Source organism: Pelophylax lessonae (assembly GCF_965119305.1).
Source record: "Pelophylax lessonae genome assembly, chromosome: 9".
Taxonomy (NCBI): domain Eukaryota; kingdom Metazoa; phylum Chordata; class Amphibia; order Anura; family Ranidae; genus Pelophylax; species Pelophylax lessonae.
Genome location: NC_138776.1, coordinates 1,121,307 through 1,142,005, shown reverse-complemented (window position 1 = coordinate 1,142,005; position 20,699 = coordinate 1,121,307). Strand labels below are relative to the sequence as shown.

General features: G+C 47.2%; 1 protein-coding gene across 1 annotated transcript in view; it reads left to right on the top strand.

The window, feature by feature from the left end:
- The first annotated feature begins 339 nt into the window (after positions 1-339).
- The window catches only part of GNB3 (G protein subunit beta 3), a 129,645-nt gene continuing 109,285 nt past the window's right edge, over positions 340-20,699 (top strand). The window contains exon 1 of the mRNA XM_082269238.1: positions 340-800. The gene's annotated coding sequence lies outside the window, so the exon portion shown is untranslated. The remainder of the gene's footprint in view (positions 801-20,699) is intronic.

Sequence of the window (20,699 nt, the reverse complement as noted above, 5' to 3'; positions counted from 1 at the left end):
ATTACTGACTGCATGCACTGAAAATGTTTTTGAATATTATGGGCCAAGCCATTGACTTTCTATGCTGAGCAAAAATAAATGCAATAAAACGACCGCTAAACATTGACGCAGAGCGCGGTGAACTCGGTTATCGCTCTCTTAAACAAATACTATTAATAATGGTAATAGGCATTCAAAGACGGCCGCGGGCTCACAAACATAAAATGCACACATCCACACCCCTCCCGCTTTCCTGGCTCCTATTCTCCCATTTGCAAACTGCTTTGCATTTAAGCATTTAACTCCAAATCGGCTTTTAGCCTCATTCCTCCTCCTGTTGTCAGCCTCCCCCCTCCTCCTGTCTGCCTCCCCCCTCCCCTGGAGCACTTTCATACCTCCACAGCCCATAGACGTAGTCACAAAGCAGGTGGGAGCCCAGGACTACAGAGGGGGAGAGGACACTGAGGGCCACTGACCCCCAAAAAGAAGGAGCATTGGAAAGGTGGAGGGGTGCAGGAGACACAGGGAAAGGGAGGGAGGCTGAGAAGTGTCAGAACTGGGCGAGCGGGGCAAAGGGGGGGGGCCAGATTTGGAGGTAAACAGGAGAAGGCTGGAGGGGAAAGGACCCAAGGGGGCCGATAGGTAAGAGACAGGTGAATACGACACAGGAAGAGAGATCCACAAACAAACCCAGACTGAGGAGGAGTGAGCTGGAGAGGAAAAAGTTTCATCATTCCGGGAACTTGGATAAAAGATTCAACCAATCACAAGACAAAGACAAAGTGAGAGCGCCGAAGAAGGAACAATCCTTCCATCAACAGGTAACAAATTACCATAAATTATAGAAATACCTTTTCTACTTATTCTACACTCACGTCTCTCTCTGCTTTCCTTAAATCGTGATATAACTTTAAATATAATATATATTTTTTATTTGTTTATTTATTTAGAAGCTTCAAAGAATATTGTATAAACAATCATAAAAAAATCAAAATCTTACTAATCATAATACAATTCTATTACACTCTATACATGGAACACTACACCCCCCAACATGACCCTCCACTGTACCCCATCATAATACAATTCTATTACACTCTATACATGGAACACTACACCCCCCAACATGACCCTCCACTGTACCCCATCATAATACAATTCTATTACACTCTATACATGGAACACTACACCCCCCAACATGACCCTCCACTGGTCACCATCATAATACAATTCTATTACACTCTATACATAGAACACTACACCCCCCAACATGTCCGTCCACTGTACCCCATCATAATACAATTCTATTACACCCTATACATAGAACACTACACCCCCCAACATGTCCCACCATTGGTCACCATCATAATACAACTCTATTACACTCTATACATAGAACACTACTCCCCCCAACATGGTCCACCACTGGTCAATATCATAATACAATTCTATTACACTCTATACATGGAACACTACACCCCCCAACATGACCCTCCACTGTACCCCATCATAATACAATTCTATTACACTCTATACATAGAACACTACACCCCCCAACATGACCCTCCACTGGTCACCATCATAATACAATTCTATTACACTCTATACATAGAACACTACACCCCCCAACATGACCCTCCACTGGTCACCATCATAATACAATTCTATTACACTCTATACATAGAACACTACTCCCCCCAACATGGTCCACCACTGGTCAATATCATAATACAATTCTATTACACTCTATACATGGAACACTACACCCCCCAACATGTCCGTCCACTGTACCCCATCATAATACAATTCTATTACACCCTATACATAGAACACTACACCCCCCAACATGTCCCACCATTGGTCACCATCATAATACAATTCTATTACACTCTATACATAGAACACTACACCCCCCAACATGGCCCACCACTGGTCACCATCATAGTACAACTCTATTACACTCTATACATAGAACACTACACCCCCCAACATGGCCGACCACTGTACCCCATCATAATACAATTCTATTACACTCTATACATAGAACACTACACCCCCCAACATGGCCCACCACTGGTCACCATCATAATACAACTCTATTACACTCTATACATAGAACACTACACCCCCCAACATGGCCGACCACTGTACCCCATCATAATACAATTCTATTACACTCTATACATAGAACACTACACCCCCCAACATGGCCCACCACTGGTCACCATCATAATACAACTCTATTACACTCTATACATAGAACACTACACCCCCCAACATGACCCTCCACTGTACCCCATCATAATACAATTCTATTACACTCTATACATGGAACACTACACCCCCCAACATGGCCCTCCACTGGTCACCATCATAATACAATTCTATTACACTCTATACATAGAACACTACACCCCCCAACATGGCCCTCCACTGGTCACCATCATAATACAATTCTATTACACTCTATACATAGAACACTACACCCCCCAACATGTCCCTCCACTGGTCACCATCATAATACAATTCTATTACACTCTATACATAGAACACTACTCCCCCCAACATGGCCGTCCACTGTACCCCATCATAATACAATTCTATTATACCCTATAAATAGAACACTACACCCCCCAACATGGCCGTCCACTGGACCCCATGATAGTACAATTCTATTACACTCTATACATGGAACACTACACCCCCCAACATGGCCGACCACTGATCACCATCATAATACAATTCTATTACACTCTATACATAGAACACTACACCCCCCAACATGGCCCACCACTGGTCACCATCATAGTACAATTCTATTACACTCTATACATAGAACACTACACCCCCCAACATGGCCGTCCACTGTACCCCATCATAATACAATTCTATTACACTCTATACATGGAACACTACACCCCCCAACATGGCCGACCACTGATCACCATCATAATACAATTTTATTACACTCTATACATAGAACACTACACCCCCCAACATGGCCCACCACTGGTCACCATCATAGTACAATTCTATTACACTCTATACATAGAACACTACACCCCCCAACATGGCCGTCCACTGTACCCCATCATAATACAATTCTATTACACCCTATAAATAGAACACTACAACCCCCAACATGGCCCACCACTGGTCACCTTCATAATACAATTCTATTACACTCTATACATGGCACAGGTGATGGTACAGGAGATGGTATAGGCATGGCACAGATATGGTATAGGCATGGCACAGGTCATGGTACAGGAGATTGTATATGCCCCCTTTCAATGCAGAGACCAGCGTACATGCCCCCTTTTAATGCAGTGACCAGCGTACATGCCCTCTTTCAATGCAGAGACCAGCGTACATGCCCCCTTCAATGTAGTGACCAGCGTGCGTGCCCCCTTTAATGCAGAGATCAGCGTGCGTGCCCCCTTCAATGCAATGAACACTGTGCTGTGCCCCCTTCAATGCAATAAACACTGTGCTGTGCCCCCTTCAATGCAATAAACTCTGTGCTGTGCCCCCACAATGCAGAGTTCAGCGTGCATGCCCCCTTCAATGCAATGAACAATGTGCTGTGCCCCCTTCAATGCAATGAACAATGTGCTGTGCCCCCTTCAATGCAATGAACACTGTGCTGTGCCCCCACAATGCAGAGTTCAGCATGGGTGCCCCCTTCAATGCAACTGTGCTGTGCCCCCTTCAATGCAATAAACAGTGTGCTGTGCCCCCACAATGCAGAGTTCAGCGTGCGTGCCCCCTTCAATGCAATGAACACTGTTCAATGCAGAGCGCCACAGCATTGTCCCCAATCACTGCAGAGCGCCACAGCATTGTCCCCAATCACTGCAGAGCGCCACAGCATTGTGCCCAATCATTGCAGAGCGCCACAGCATTGTCCCCAATCATTGCAGAGCGCCACAGCATTGTCCCCAATCATTGCAGAGCGCCACAGCATTGTCCCCAATCATTCCAGAATGCCCACAGCATTGTCCCCCAATGATTGCAGAGTGCCCACAGCATTGTCCCCCAATCAATGCAGAGACCAGCGTGCGTGCTCCCTTCAATCCAATGCACTTACCTGGCGGCGGCTCGGCTCCCGGCGGCGGCTTCTCCCCTCCTCGATACTTCGTCCTCTTCTGCGGCAGCGGGAAGGTGAGCGGCTTCTCCCTCTCAGCCTCTCCTCTTCTCTGCGGCGGGCGGCGGGAACTGGCGGGAAGGTGAGCGGCGCCGGCTTCTCCTCTCCTCGAGACTCCTCTCTGGGGCGGCGGGAAGGTGACCGGGCGGTGACGGTGAGTGACTGATGCACGCACCGGCACCGCCCCCCATTGTGACGTCAGCGGGATGTACTGGATGATGATTGGTCCAGGCTGGAGACTGGACCAATCACAGCCAGGATATCACGAAACTGGGGGTGTCCTATCGCTATGACCTGCGCCCAGGTTACGCCCCCAGAAGGCAGCCAATCGGTGCCTCTTCTGGGTCATAAACCCCCCCCCCCTAGCCACAACATAGGCCGGCGAACGCGATTTTTTTTTAAAACTTTATTGTTCTTTTTGTAATTTTTTTTTCCCTTTTTTTAAGGGGGGCGGTGCCCTGGCGCCCCCTATGCACAGGCCGCCACTGCTCTATACATAGAATACTACACCCCTGAACATGGCCCACCACTGGTCACCATCACAATACAATTCTATTACACTCTATACATGGAACACTACACCCCCCAACATGGCCCACCACTGGTCACCACCATAATACAATTCTATTACACTCTATACATAGAACACTACTCCCCCCAACATGGCCCTCCACTGGTCACCATCATAATGCAATTATATTACATTATATACATGGAACACTACACCCCCCAACATGACCCTCCACTTTGCAATTCTTGTTAATACGTTGGGTCCTATCATTTTGTTGTGGGTCCTGGAAATTTGCACCTTTGCGTTTGGCACGTATTACGTAGACATGGAAAAGTTTGTTGTGGTGATATTGCGTATACGGGGCTGTATAGTTGACAGTGTTACAGCCCATGACAGTGTGTAAACACTTTTAGCCCTTTGGAAGTCCTGATCTTATTGATATAGCTACGTAGACAAACACAGCTCTTAAAGCTAATATTTGAAGGCAATCCTTGCCCTCCAGAGCTTACAGTCTAATGGAAAAAAAGGTTTGCATCATTCTGGTTTCTGCTTCTTTTTTCCAGATTTGTATTTTTCGTGTAATATATTTGGCCGAGCTTTTAGGATTAAAAGGAAGGCATGAATGTATATTGTATATGGGGTTATTACTCAACGTCTATGTAATCCAGTCTGGTCCTGGGTCTCCGTGCAGTGTGACATTATAAAGCCTTTATGTGTGGATTCCTGGGGATCTCATTGTGGTAGAGATGTCATCGAATGTTTGGCTACATAATGACTGACACTTCCTGACAGATAACAAGTATAGTCAGTGGTGGGATTCAGCTGGTTCGCACCGGTTCCATAGAACCGGTTACTAACTTTTTGCAAGTTTGCAGAACCGCCTTGTGAGTTTGTCCATCTGTGAGTTTGTCATCCTCCTGATCCGCTGGGCTGCTGGTCCCTCCTCTGGCGGCGCTGTCTCTCTGCAGGGAGGCGGCCGGAGCCCACACATTGCACTGGTTGCTAGGCTAGAGCCGCTTAGCATCTAGCAACCAATGACATCACCCCTCCTCCAGGCCGCTGCCTCCCAGACAGTCCCCGACTCCCCGCCTATTTGGCTCTAGTAGGAAAGGGTGGACCCGGGGCGCAGAGCAGTGTGCCCTGAGCCCACCCATTGTGTGACAATAGCGAATGAAAATTCGCTATTGTCACATGAATCCTCCTCCTCCTTGGCCAATGCCATTGGGGAAACTCCCAAAACATTGTTTTTTATGACCAGGAATGGTAAGGACTAAAAAAACGTAAAAGTACGAGAAGCGATCCTAATGGATGCAACCGTGACTAAAGCGGCTCTCACAATAATTGGAGATGAAATAACAGCAAAGAAGAGAGAAAATACTTAAATCTTCCACCAAATACAGCTTTGATAAAGACATACTTGCCAACTGTCCCGTTTTTGCCGGGATAGTCCCGGCAAATAGGAGCCTGTCCCGGGTCATTCTCATTTTACCAGCAATGTACTTACTTACACTTTGCACTTTATTTATATTTCCATATTCCATTTTTTGTATGGTCACACCTGAGCACATTTCACACTTTAGAATTGCAGGGAATTGTGATGAGAATTCTATACTTTAGGCAGAAGTAGTGCAGCTGAATGGGAGAATTATTCCAACTCTGCTACTTTGGCCTCAAGTTTAAAATTCCCTTTTCAATTTCCTGTAATTCTCTCTTGAAGTAGACCCTATAATCTGATGATAAGTAGGCGGAGATTAATTATGCAGTGTGGGCGGAGCTTCAGGGAAGTGGGTGTGGTAAGTAATTGATAGCTGTGCTGCAAAGTGTCCCTGGAAATTTTTTTCAAATGTTGGCAACTATGTGAAGAGGAATTGTGTGTTGAAATTCCCACAGAATCCAAACACTTCTGGGAGTGTCAATCTAGTGCAACCCATTCTCACCCTAAGGTTCCTCAAGAGGTTGCCAGGGGCTCCTGGAGCTGTGGCGGATTGATCTACTATCTGATGGTGCCTACATTGTTTGGAGGCCAACGCTACTTGGCATAACCACTGATGGCCTTTTAAAATGTCTGGTAGTGCCTGAAAAGTTACGGGGTCAACGCCACTTAGCAGAACGAGCTGTATGAACCCAGTGATCTTCTCAGCTGTCTATAAGGGTGACATTCTGACCACCACTATATAAAGGACATTCTTGCCACAAGCCACCAACATAAGAGGCCATGTTTTTACTGACCACCAATGAAATGGTTTTTGCAAGGGTTCCATGAAAGCTGAATATCTTTTCATGGGTTCTTCTTTGGTAAAACGGTTGAGAAAGGCTGATCTAGTGCGTTCCCTGCTGAATTCGGGGGTTACTCCCGTTGACCCTTACATCAGAAATGGACACAGTAGTGACATAGGGATGGCAGGAGGAACCACTGAGCACAGCGGAGGGACATTGGGGATCAACACTTCGAATAACTGTCTGTTTGTGAAGTAAGAGGGAAATTTGTCTTCATGAAAGCTGTGCTTGCTGGTGCGGGCAGCTGAAGAGGTAAGTACAGGGCTTTTTTCAGTAGGAACGTGGGGGAACGCAGTTCCGGAACTGAATGTGTGTAATAGCAAGGGGTGCTGCGTGTGCTAGAGGGTCTATTGATGCTGGCTGCTGGGAAATCTATTGTTGCTGGAGGGGATCTATTTTTGCAGAGGAAGCGGGTCTATTGTTGCTGGGGAGGTCTTCTGTTCCTTGTGTGGGATCCATTGTTGCTGGGGTGGGTCTTATATGGGTGAAGTGGGGTCAATTGTTGCTGAGAGGAATCTATTGTTGAGGGAGGGGTCCTTGTTGCTGGCTGGCAGAGTTGTATAAAGTACTCGAAACCCATACTTGAGTAGAAGTGGAAGTGCTCGATCAAAAAGTGACTTGAGTAGAAGTACTAAAGTATTCAACATTTTTTGTACTTAAGTATTGCAAGTAGTTTTGAAAAAAAAATTTGCTACTCAAGTACTGAAAATAGAAGTAGAAGTACTGTGTTATGTAGTTATTAAAGAAAGAAGTCAAACGTTTGAACATCATATTGTTTTTTATTATTTCAAATGCAGCTTTTATTTATACATACAGTAGCATTTATTTTCCTATGCGCTGATAATACACAATGTTCTGAGCTTCATGAAACCTCCATCTACTGTTCTGGCAGTGATAATTTTTATAATAGTAAGGAGTAACTATGCAGCACAAAAAAAAAATATCGGAGTAGAAGTATTGAAATCATTGAAAAAATGTAGTGAAGTAAAAGTGGAAGTAGGAGAAAATAATTCTACTCTAGGAAAGTACAGATACCGCCTTTCCGTACTTAAAGCGGAGTTCCACCCAAAAGTGGAACATCCGCTTTAAATAGTCCTAACCCCCTGACATGCCACATTTGGCATGTCATTTTGTGGGGGGGGCGGGTACCTAGTTTTGACATGTACCCGCTCCCACTTCCGCTCGGAGCGCCGCGGCGCCCTGAGCGGAAGTTCTCCTCTCTCCCTCCCTCCCTGCAATCTTCTGGGACACGTCAGAGGTCCCAGAAGATTGCCGGCCAATCAAGACGCATAGCGCAACTCGCGCATGCGCCGTGCATACCCGGCTGTGAAGCCGCAAACTGTCACAGCCGGGTGCCCACATCAGTGATGCCGGCGCCACAGAGCAGAGAGGGAGAAGACGGCGCATCGCTGGACCGTGGGACAGGTGAGTGTGTGGTTAGGCTGGAACTCCGCTTTAAGTACAGTAGTAAAGTAGTTCTACTTAGTTACTATACATCTCTGCTGGCTGCTGGAGGGTCTATTGAGGTTGGCTGCTGGGGAACCTATGGTTGCTGAAGGGGATCTATTTTTGCAGAGGAAGGGGGTCTATTGTTGCTGGGGAGGTCTTCTGTTCCTTGTGTGGGATCCATTGTTGCTGGGGTGGGTCTTATGTGGGTGGAGTGGGGTCAATTGTTGCTGAGAGGAATCTATTGTTGAGGGAGGGGTCCTTGTTGTTGGATGCTGGAGGGTCTGTTGAGGCTGGCTGCTGGGGAACCTATGGTTGCTGAGGGGGATCTATTTTTGCAGGGGTGGGTCTATTGTTACTGGTTGTGGATCTATTGTTGCTGGGGTGTCCATTGTTGCTAGATCTACTTTACTGCCTTTTTTGTTATCATTAACAAATTCCATACAAAATACTTTGCGACACAAAATGATACTTTGTATACACTCTGAATTTTCTAAAAGGGGTGGAATCTGGGAACATGGAGGTGAGTAGGGGCGGAGTCAAGGGGTGACTTGGAAGGGAGGAGTTCCTGCACCCATTCTCTGAGAAAAAAGGTAAGTATATACTGTCTTCTTTACAGGTACAGCTGTTCTTTCTACTTGAATCTTTGCAATCTAGTTGGTTGAATTAGTATGAAGCTTGCTATACAACTTGATTGCACAATCCCCTTTGGATTTATCACCAATGGTCATCTAAGGGACTTGAGTTAAAGCTGAATGGAAGGTGCAGAAGGTCTTATCAGAACAAACTGATTACCATTATCATCTACAGGTATAATGATTTACCAACTGTTGTCACATACCTGGTCTTAGGCAAATTTGACGAGAGTGCCATCACCCCTGAAGGTGGGAACATTGAGTGCTAGGCTCAGAAAAGCATGGCTGCCATTTAGGTAGATCTGCTGAAAGCTGCTTGCAGTACAGTAGAAGTAGATAGCTGTCGGGTGGTCTATCAGGATAGATGGAGGACCTTTGTAGCCCCTGGAGTTGTAGCAGAACCAAGGCAGCAACCACAGACAAGGCGGCCCCCGAGGAAGCAGCAGGACCAGGCTGGCAGGACCGGACTGAAGAAGCATAGTTAGGATGGGAATTGGAGTCATACACTGGAAGGCAAGCCAGGGAGTAGGCAGATGCGTGGTCATGAACAGTGCTGAGGTCATTCATAGGAATCCAATGGAGCAAGCAGAAGGGTAGTCAAGGGCAAGCCAGGGTCATGCACAGTAAAGCAAGAGAAGCAGAGTCCTTAGAGCAAGCTGGGGTCAAAGCCAGGGATCAGGCAGCAGAGAAGTCCAGAGGCAAGCTGGGTCAGTGACAGGTAATCCAAAGAATAAAGGAAACACAGGAGCAAGGAGAACTGGTAGCTGAAGATCATACAGAAAAATCGAAGTGCAGCCGCTGACCTTATTTATGGCGTTTGGTGGCAGTTCTGGCTGCAGATGTGCGTGAATGTGCACCAATGCAAACGGTCGCACTCACGCACACGTTTGTGCGCATGCGCGCATTTCTGCGCAAACGAGCACAACCATGTAAATTATTGGCAACTTTGCCAGGTATTTTCCTCAGCAGTTGCAGATTTTAATTCTTCTGTCTCCTTTTCAGCTCATGCTCATGTTTATTTCAAATAGAACCCTGACAGTTGTGCAGTGCATGAGTCTATTTCTGAATCTACTTAATCTGTACAACCTACACTATATTACACGCACATGAAGTTTTGTGAGGTTAGGCACTGATGTTGGATGAGAAGGCCTGGCTCGCAGTCTCCGCTCTAATTCATCCCAAAGGTGTTCTATGGGGTTGAGGTCAGGACTCTGTGCAGGCCAGTCAAGTTCCTCCACCCAAAACTCGCTCATCCATGTCTTTATAGACCTTGCTTTGTGCACTGGACCAAATCATTTGGTGGGGGGGGGATTATGGTGAGGGGGTTGTTTTTCAGGTGTTGGGATTGGCCCCTTAGTTCCAGTGAAGGGAACTCTTAAGGTGTCAGGATACCAAGACATTTTGGACAATTTCATGCTCCCAACTTTGTGGGAGGAGTTTGGGGATGGCCCCTCCCTGTTCCAACATGACTGCACACCAGTGCACAAAGCAAGGTCCATAAAGACATGGATGAGGGAGTTTGGGGTGGAGGAACTTGACTGGCCTGCACCTCAACCCAATAGAACACCTTTGGGATGAATCAGAGCGGAGACTGCAAGCCAGGCCTTCTCATCCAACATCAGTGCCTGACCTCACAAATGCTCTTCTGGAAGAATGGTCAAACATTCCCATAGACACTCCTAAACCTTGTGGACGGCCTTCCCAGAAGAGTAGAAGCTGTTATAGCTGCACAGGGTGGGCCAACTCAATATTGAACCCTACGGACTAAGACTGGGATGCCATTAAAGTTCATGTGTGTGTAAAGGCTGGCGTCCCAATACTTTTGGTAATATAGTGTATATAGAGAGGCGTCCCAATACTTTTGGTAATATAGTGTATATAGAGAGGCGTCCCAATAGTTTTGGTAATATAGTGTATATAGGGAGGCTTCCCAATACTTTTGGTAATATAGTGTATACAGGGAAGGGTCCCAATACTTTTGGTAATATAGAGTATATAGAGAGGCGTCCCAATACTTTTGGTAATATAGTGTATATAGAGAGGTGTCCCAATACTTTTGGTAATATAGTGTATATAGAGAGGCGTCCCAATACTTTTGGTAATATAGTGTATATAGAGAGGCGTCCCAATACTTTTGGTAATATAGTGTATATAGAGAGGCGTCCCAATACTTTTGGTAATGTAGTGTATATAGAGAGGGGTCCCAATACTTTTGGTAATATAGTGTATATAGAGAGGGGTCCCAATACTTTTGGTAATATAGTGTATATAGAGAGGGGTCCCAATACTTTTGGTAATATAGTGTACATCAGTCAGGTCCCATCTGAATGGGATTGTACAATCAGGCTGTAACGTACGTGGCAGCTCATGGCTTCATGTCAATGACAATAATCAGCTTTCAAGGGATACAGAAGAACCTCGGTTCACCTCTGCAGTGATGGAGGTTCCGGTATACACAGTGCTGGTCCGGACCCAATTTATAAATGGTGATGGAAGGATCTTCTGTATCCATAGACAGACACTGATAGCGGTCACCCCAGTGGGTCAAAGTGTTCCTCAAGACTACAGAGATAGACAGAGGCTGGACACGGCTGAAACATTCTACATGGAAAGATCTATTATTGAGTCTTTGCTTAATAAAATAAAATAAATCAATATGTAAAGCATACTGTAAAATAACAACCAATCAGAAGTCATCTGTCGTTGTTCTAACTGCTTGCTTCTACAGACAGATAATATTTGCATGATTGATATTTGTTTATGTGCTTTGCACAATATTGTTCTCTGTATATTTCCTGCGTTGTAGGAGGATTTCCATAGACCCAATAAGCTTTACCTGCCTGACTATGATGGTATGGGGCAAATAATTGTCTATTTATGGGCGCTCTGCACCTTTTGTAAGGCGCAACATCCAACCTTCGGGAGAAATTCATCATTGGAATGGTTGTCTTTGTTCCCCTTGGAAGAAGCGTGCTACCAATGTCTACACCAGGCATGTCCAACATGCGGCCCGAGGGCCGCAGGCAATGCGGCCCACTGCCCCCTGACGATAATTATTTTTTTACTGGGGAGGAAGGAAGTAGAGTCGGGGGCACGGCCACAGCGGCTTCCAACTAACTGTAGGCAGAGGCTGCCTCGGAGGGGAGTGACTACTATCATAGGAGCCGGTCCAGGAGGCAGGACTTCGTATGACAGCGGTCGCCAGGTAAGAGGGAGATTCAGCGGCTCTCCTCTCTCTTTATTGCAGACTGCTTTGGATGGGCAGGCACTGGTGAGGCTGCAATGGATGGGCACACACTGGTGAGGCTGCATTGGATGGGCACACACTGGTGAGGCTGCATTGGATGGGCATGCACTGGTGAGGCTGCTTTGGATGGGCATGCACTGGTGAGGAGGCATTGGATGGACACGCACTAGTGAAGCTGCATTGGATGGGCACGCACTAGTGAAGCTGCATTGGATGGGCACGCACTGGTGAGGCTGCTTTGGATGGGCATGCACTGGTGAGGCTGCTTTGGATGGGCACGCACTGGTGAGGCTGCATTGGATAGGCACGCACTGGTGAGGCTGCATTGGATGGGCACGCACTGGTGAGGCTGCATTGGATGGGCATGCACTGGTGAGGAGGCATTGGATGGGCATGCACTGGTGAGGAGGCATTGGATGGACACGCACTAGTGAGGCTGCATTGGATGGGCACGCACTGGTGAGGCTGCTTTGGATGGGCACGCACTGGTGAGGCTGCTTTGGATGGGCACGCACTGGTGAGGCTGCATTGGATGGGCACGCACTGGTGAGGCTGCATTGGATGGGCACGCACTGGTGAGGCTACATTGGATGGGCATGCACTGGTGAGGAGGCATTGGATGGGCATGCACTGGTGAGGCTGCTTTGGATGGGCATGCACTGGTGAGGAGGCATTGGATGGACACGCACTAGTGAAGCTGCATTGGATGGGCACGCACTGGTGAGGCTGCTTTGGATGGGCATGCACTGGTGAGGCTGCTTTGGATGGGCACGCACTGGTGAGGCTGCATTGGATAGGCACGCACTGGTGAGGCTGCATTGGATGGGCACGCACTGGTGAGGCTGCATTGGATGGGCATGCACTGGTGAGGAGGCATTGGATGGGCATGCACTGGTGAGGAGGCATTGGATGGACACGCACTAGTGAGGCTGCATTGGATGGGCACGCACTGGTGAGGCTGCTTTGGATGGGCACGCACTGGTGAGGCTGCTTTGGATGGGCACGCACTGGTGAGGCTGCATTGGATGGGCACGCACTGGTGAGGCTGCATTGGATGGGCACGCACTGGTGAGGCTACATTGGATGGGCATGCACTGGTGAGGAGGCATTGGATGGGCATGCACTGGTGAGGCTGCTTTGGATGGGCATGCACTGGTGAGGAGGCATTGGATGGACACGCACTGGTGAGGCTGCATTGGATGGGCACGCACTGGTGAGGCTGCATTGGATGGGCACGCACTGGTGAGGCTGCATTGGATGGGCATGCACTGGTGAGGCTGCATTGGATGGGCATGCACTGGTGAGACTGCATTGGATGGGCACGCACTGGTGAGGCTGCATTGGATGGGCACGCACTGGTGAGGCTGCATTGGATGGGCATGCACTGGTGAGGCTGCATTGGATGGGCACGCACTGGTGAGGCTGCATTGGATGGGCATGCACTGGTGAGGCTGCATTGGATGGGCATGCACTGGTGAGGCTGCATTGGATGGGCACGCACTGGTGAGGCTGCATTGGATGGGCATGCACTGGTGAGGCTGCATTGGATGGGCATGCACTGGTGAGGCTACATGGGGGGGGGGGGCACGGCGTGGGAAGAGTGTGGCGGCGTTTTATTACTTGTATACCTTAACTATAGTATATATTTTATATTCGGCCCTAGAAAATTTCTCTACACTCAATGTGGCCCAGAGAAGCCGAAAGGTTGGACACCAATCGTCTACACGATGCATAAACACACATGCTTAGCTGAAATGACCATGCATGTTTATGCCAATATTGTTTTACTGAATGATCATGTGATATTCAGATCTTCTCACCACCTCATGTTTATGACTGGCACAACCCTCTTTGCCGAGCACAAAACTTGGCTTCAAAGGGGAATTCTCAAGTTTAAGTGGATCCAGAAACCATCAACGTATCAATGATCAATGGCCAGTGTAGCCTTATGTCCCTCGTTAACAGAAACATCTTTTGTTTCCATTAAATTATGGACGATCCTGCAGTGTCCTTCACCGGCATTACCAAAAATGAACATCATCCATAAAGTCTGGGAAATAATGATGTGCTACCTTGAAATTTCTTTCTCTTGGGTCTTTACATGTTGAAGACCCACCAGGCCCTTATCTATTTCTAAACTGTATGTCCATCCAAACTTTAATTGTAATTCTATGTATTATGTGTAATTGTGGATGGATTAGGGAAGCATTGGACCTCCTGTCTGGTTTTAGTGATATCTATATCGCAGCTAAGTAAATTCGACCTCTCCAATTGTCCTGGTGACCTTTACCACCAAGACAAAAAGTGATGGGAAATCTCAAATGTTAATTTTTAATGGAACAAGAGGTGATGGAAAAACATCCAATGGGGACAACTGTCTTAGAAGGATTTTCCCCACACTTTTTTGGAGATTTTCTCTCATTTACTGTTGAGTCTCTGGGACAGCAAGTGGAAGGATATTTCTCTAGGAGGATATAGGCAACAATAAAAGAAAAACTGACGGAAGTTTCTATCCATTTCCTATGCTACCCAAAACTAAAAAAAAAAGTTTTGGCTATAAATTTACTTTAAAGCGGAGTTCCAGCCTCAAAATCGACACAATCGATTTTGTGCCATCCGCTTGCTGAGTGCCACCTGAAAAACAATTGGATAGTCCCGATTTTTTAATTTTTTTTACTTACTTTGTTTCAGAAGAAAATATACTTACCTTCCTTCCACTTCCTCCCTCTGCAGCCACGGCCCGCGCCGTCACTTCCTGTCCTGCAATGCGTCCTGGGAGCTCTTACTCATCACTCCCAGGAGGCAATGGGCAGTGACGTAGGCGGCCGGCCGCTCCTCTCATCGCGTTATTTGCAAACAGGAAATGACGCGATGATAGGCTTCCCTATGGAAACCCTTACTATGCCGATCGCATAGTACTGGGCATGCGCGAGATTTCGCGCTGCATTCATCTTGCACAATGAGCTAGAACCAGGAAAAAGGGAATACATTTACATACTGTGGCTTCGGATAACCACAACAAAGATGGCCGCGCTCAGAAAAAGATTTTAAAAGTAAGAATTTAAACTAACTTATAAAACGGGATTAGCGGATGTATTAAGGGCGATGGATCACTATTTGGGCAGTATTTTTATTAAAAAAACGATTCTGAGGCCGGAACTCCGCTTTTAAGTCTGAATTTTAGCAACCAAGGTATTTATAATTGCTATTGTCATTATATTGGCCCTTCCATTGCCTTTCTAGTGAGGTTTCTACTCCATAAAATATCAAACTGTCAGAAATACAAAGTGACCATGTCATAAGGATCAAGCCTATGGCAGACTATGTGAAAAACAATGTTTTCCATTGTTTGCCAATGGAAGGACCAACATAACTTTCCAGGACAGAACAATCTCCAAGCCCCCTGCAGTCCATAGTCTAAACCAGCCATCAACCAGGGTTCCTCCAGAGTTTGCTGGGGGATTCCTTGAGGCGCGGCTGATTTATCTCCTATCTGATGGAGCCTAAACTGGGGGCCAATAGCGTTTGGCAGAGCCAGTGGCGTTACATTGATGATCTTTTAAAGTGTCTGTAAGAGGGATGCTTTGACCACCACTGTAAGGGGGCATTATTCCCAATTTTTCTTTATTAAAAGTCTTGCAATCAATAAGCATAAAAACAATATACATAAATATATACATATATACATGAAAAGGGAAAAACAAATATAGCAAATTCTGCTCTCAAACAAAGAATGGCTTTACAGCAAAAACAAAACTCACATCATGAACATGTCATACCGGGGAAAATAATCTTAGGACTCACACCACCACACCAGACATCAAACCTGCGATGTGTAGAAACAAAACCACCCCCATTATGCATGCAGCCCTTCTTAAAAAAGAAGATATTAACCAACAAAAGCTAAGGGTGTGAAAGAAATAGCATAGGAAAAGAGCTCTTCACCCAGAGATGGACAGTTCACCAAAAGCAGGTCTGATATTCCTCCACGCCCTTATCCAGACCGCTCGAGGCTCCCTGCCCTTCAAGACCCCAAATCTTCCCAACCTCACCCAGAATATCTATCACCTCGACAGGGAGGACTTTCTTCCGCAGGGTAATCTGGCACCATGCATTCCATGTGAAGTAACGGACAACTATACTAACTAGAAAAAGTGTATCCAAATCAAAATCCCAGCGAGTCGGGAATGCCCCGTACACCCACTCCGCATAACTCATGCGATAGAGAAAGGGGATGCCTAGAGCCCTCCCCACCCTTCTATACACCTCTATGTTAAAGGGACACTGGAGCAAAAAGTGGTCCATAGACTCCACTTTACCAACACACTCTGCTCTAGGACAATCCCAATCATCCACAGGGCGATGCTTCAGGTTCCCTCTCACATAGAGCCTTCCATGGAAAGCGAGCCAGGCTTGATCCCTAAATTTCAAAGAGATTCTTCGCAAATTAATTAAATGCAACCCCTCCCTCATTACTGAGCCTGGGCAATCCCTTAAGGCCAGTGACACACTGAAAGCAGAGCCCAAAATCTTCTTCTCCAGAAGCTTCCTGGGGAGGGACCTGATATCCTCCACCAGGCCTGTCGCAACAAGGCAGGCAAACCAAGCAATTGCTTGGGGCCCCGAGCTGGCCTGGGGCCCCAAGACAACAACTTTGTCAGTCATTTATTTCTCCTGGATATAAAATGTACAGCGGCGGACTGAGTCGGGCACTCCGGACATGGTGTATATGACGGACGATAAGTAGTGGACGGAGGGGAGGGGCCCGGTGCTGATTCAGTGTGAGGAGGGGAGCAGGGGAGGGGCCCGGCGGCGGCGCTGCTTCTGTGTGAGGTGGGGAGGGGCCCGGTGGCCGTTGCTGCTTTAGTGAGAGGAGGAGGAGGGGCCCAGGCTAGCGCTGGATTTCCATTGGTAGTGGCTAGTTCCTGCCCAGTAGAAGGACCCTGGTGATGTCACAGACCATGTGACTGTTTGGTCACATGGTACAGAGAAGTACAGGAAGTGGATGGAACTCATCACATCCCATGTGTCTGCTCTGCAGTGAAGGTCTGTTCCCGGGTTTTTTTTCTGCTTCATCTTCTGCAATCTATGCCAAGGAGGGGGGGATGTCTGTATATGGGGGAGGGATGTCAGTATATTGGGGGGGGTGTCTGTATATGGGGGGGCATGTCTGTATATGGGGGAGGGATGTCTGTATATGGGGGAGGGATGTCAGTATATTGGGGGGGTGTCTGTATATGGGGGGGTGTCTGTATATGGGGGAGGGATGTCTGTATATGGGAGGATGTCTGTATATGGGAGGATGTCTGTATATGGGGGGGATGTCTGTATATGGGGGGGGGCATGTCTGTATATGGGGGGATGTCTGTATATGGGGGGGGGAATGTCTGTATATGGGGGGGGATGTCTGTATATGGGGGGGGATGTCTGTATATGGGGGGGATGTCTGTATATGGGGGGGGCATGTCTGTATATGGGGGGGATGTCTGTATATGGGGGAGGGATGTCTGTATATGGGGGAGGGATGTCTGTATATGGGGGGGCATGTCTGTATATGGGGGGGGGGTGTCTGTATATGGGGGGGGGATGTCTGTATATGGGGGGAATATCTGTATATGGGGGATGTCTGTATATGGGGGAGGGATGTCTGTATGTATATGGGGGAGGGATGTCTGTATGTATATGGGGGGGGGCATGTCTGTATATGGGGGGATGTCTGTATATGGGGGGATGTCTTTATATGGGGGGAGGGATGTCTGTATATGGGGAAGAGGGATGTCTGTATGTAGGGGGAGGGATGTCTGTATATGGGGGGGATGTCTGTATATGGGGGGATGTCTGTATATGGGGGGGATGTCTGTATATGGGGGGGGCATGTCTGTATATGGGGGGGCATGTCTGTATATGGGGGGATGTCTGTATATGGGGGAGATGTCTGTATATGGGGGGGGGATGTCTGTATATGGGGGGGCATGTCTGTATATGGGGGGGGTGTCTGTATATGGGGGGGGTGTCTGTATATGGGGGGGATGTCTGTATATGGGGGGATATCTGTATATGGGGGGATGTCTGTATATGGGGGAGGGATGTCTGTATGTATATGGGGGAGGGATGTCTGTATGTATATGGGGGGGGCATGTCTGTATATGGGGGGATGTCTGTATATGGGGGGATGTCTTTATATGGGGGGAGGGATGTCTGTATATGGGGAAGAGGGATGTCTGTATGTAGGGGGAGGGATGTCTGTATATGGGGGGATGTCTTTATATGGGGGGGGATGTCTGTATGTAGGGGGAGGGATGTCTGTATATGGGGGGGGGTGTCTGTATATGGGGGGATCCAGCCCAACTCAATGGTCTCTCCTCTGAGGAATAATGTGTGTATTTGCATTATCCCACACAATTTTAATAAAAATATATGAATCATATATTTTTCATATATTTTTATTAAAATTGTGTGGGATAATGCAAATGTATGTACACATCATTCCTCACAGGAGAGACCATTGAGTTGAGCTGGATTTCACATAGAGGCCATATGTTACAAGAACTACTCACAATCAAACAGAAACCGCCAGGGATCGTCAGTATGCGACGCTGACAAGCCCCCGCACACAGGACACCATGGAAATATATATATATATATATTATACATTTTAGCTGATAAAAAAAAAAAGGCTTTGCGTGTGTGCGGGGGGTCGGGGGGCCTCCATGTCCATTTTGCTTGGGGCCCCCAAATTCCTTCAAACGGCCCTGTCCTCCACTGTCACCTGCCACTGCCGAAGTATTTTTAGACATGGGGCAACATAAGACAGAAGCTTGCCATGTCGGACTCTCAGACATTTCACTGGCCCGCCATCTTCCCAACATCGTAGTAAAGGCCGAAACCAAGCGGGGTCTCTGCTAACATATTACCAAGATTGTACTTTAAAAAGAGCAGAGAAAATAAAACTATAGGGTTGACCATTCCTAGACCACCCTTCCGCCTGGACAGGTAAATTACATTGCGTTTGATCAGGTTCAGCCTATTTCCCCATAACAGTTGGAAAAAGCAGCTGTACACCCTTGCATAGAGAGATTCCGGCAAGATACAGACAAAGCTGACATATAATATTGGCATTGGCATTCAACAACCTGCTTTCCCAATTTCGATGATCATAGTCACAGGACCAAATTTGATGCCCAACACTTTAATTTCCTGCTGGGGCTTTGGGAAGGCATCTGGTAGTTCAAAGCTTTTACCCTCCTCACCCATCCAGAAAGCTTCACTCTTTTCATGGTTGACTTTAGAGCCAGAAGCCACTGTGTACTGCTCTATCACAGAGACCACCTCCTGCGCCTCCTCATCCCAGAGATAATAACAGACACATCATCGGCATAGGCCACGACCTTTAAAGGCGGCACACCAGCAATGCCCAAAAAGGCACCCCACACAATGATCCACTCTCTAACCTTCTTATGAAGGGGTCGATTGCGAATACATATAGCAAGGGGCTCAAAGGACACCCCTGGCGCACACCAGAGTCAACCTCAAAAGGCCGTCAAACCCAACCATTAACAAAAGGGAAGCTCTCAGCCCCTTTATATAATGTTTTCAGCCAATCTATAAACCTCCCCTGCAGGCCGTATCTACCTAGTAGCAAATACAGGTACTGATGATTGACTCGATCAAAAGCCTTCGCCTGATCCAATGCCAGCAAATACTTTCTCCATCCAGCAGCCCTGCATTGCTCCAAAGCCTCCCGGACAGCTAAAACTGCTGAAAAGGTACTTCTACCTTGTACCGAGCAGTGCTGATGATTGGACAACAAATCGCCTGCTACTGACAAGCGCCAAAAAAGAATCTTCACCAAGATCTTTCTATCAACATTGAGAAGACTGATGGGGCGCCAGTTCTCAATCATTGAGGGGTTTTTACCTTTTGGCAGAAGAATTGACAGAGTGAAACCCCTTCTAGACAGCTGTTATAAACCTCTGCTAAAAAGGGAGCCAGAATGGACTTAAAACACTTGTAAAAATCAGCTGTCAACCCACCTGGACCAGGCGATTTTTTGGTAGCCAGCTTCTCTATAGCATGAATTACCTCATCCACTGAAATTGGTTCTGTCAAATACATTAAAGGCAATGTATCATTTCCCAATCCTGGAGAATCCAGAAAGCTTTCCATCCTGTCCCGATTAAGGTCCTTTCTTCCCAGAAGGTCTGCGTAATATGACCTAAAGATCTCCAGGATCCCTGATCTGGACTTCACCAGGGAACTATCCCTCAACCTCATCAACCCCACCACCATCCAGCACCCCTGCACTCTCTTGGGCTGCGGTGTCGAGGGACAGGGACTAGAGGTGGGATAGCCAAGAGGGAAAATCCACTAAACCTGCCCCCCCCCCAGCAGCTTCCACTAGCCTGGAGGATCTATGCACAGTAGATGTAGGAACAACCACAGGAGAGACAGACACCA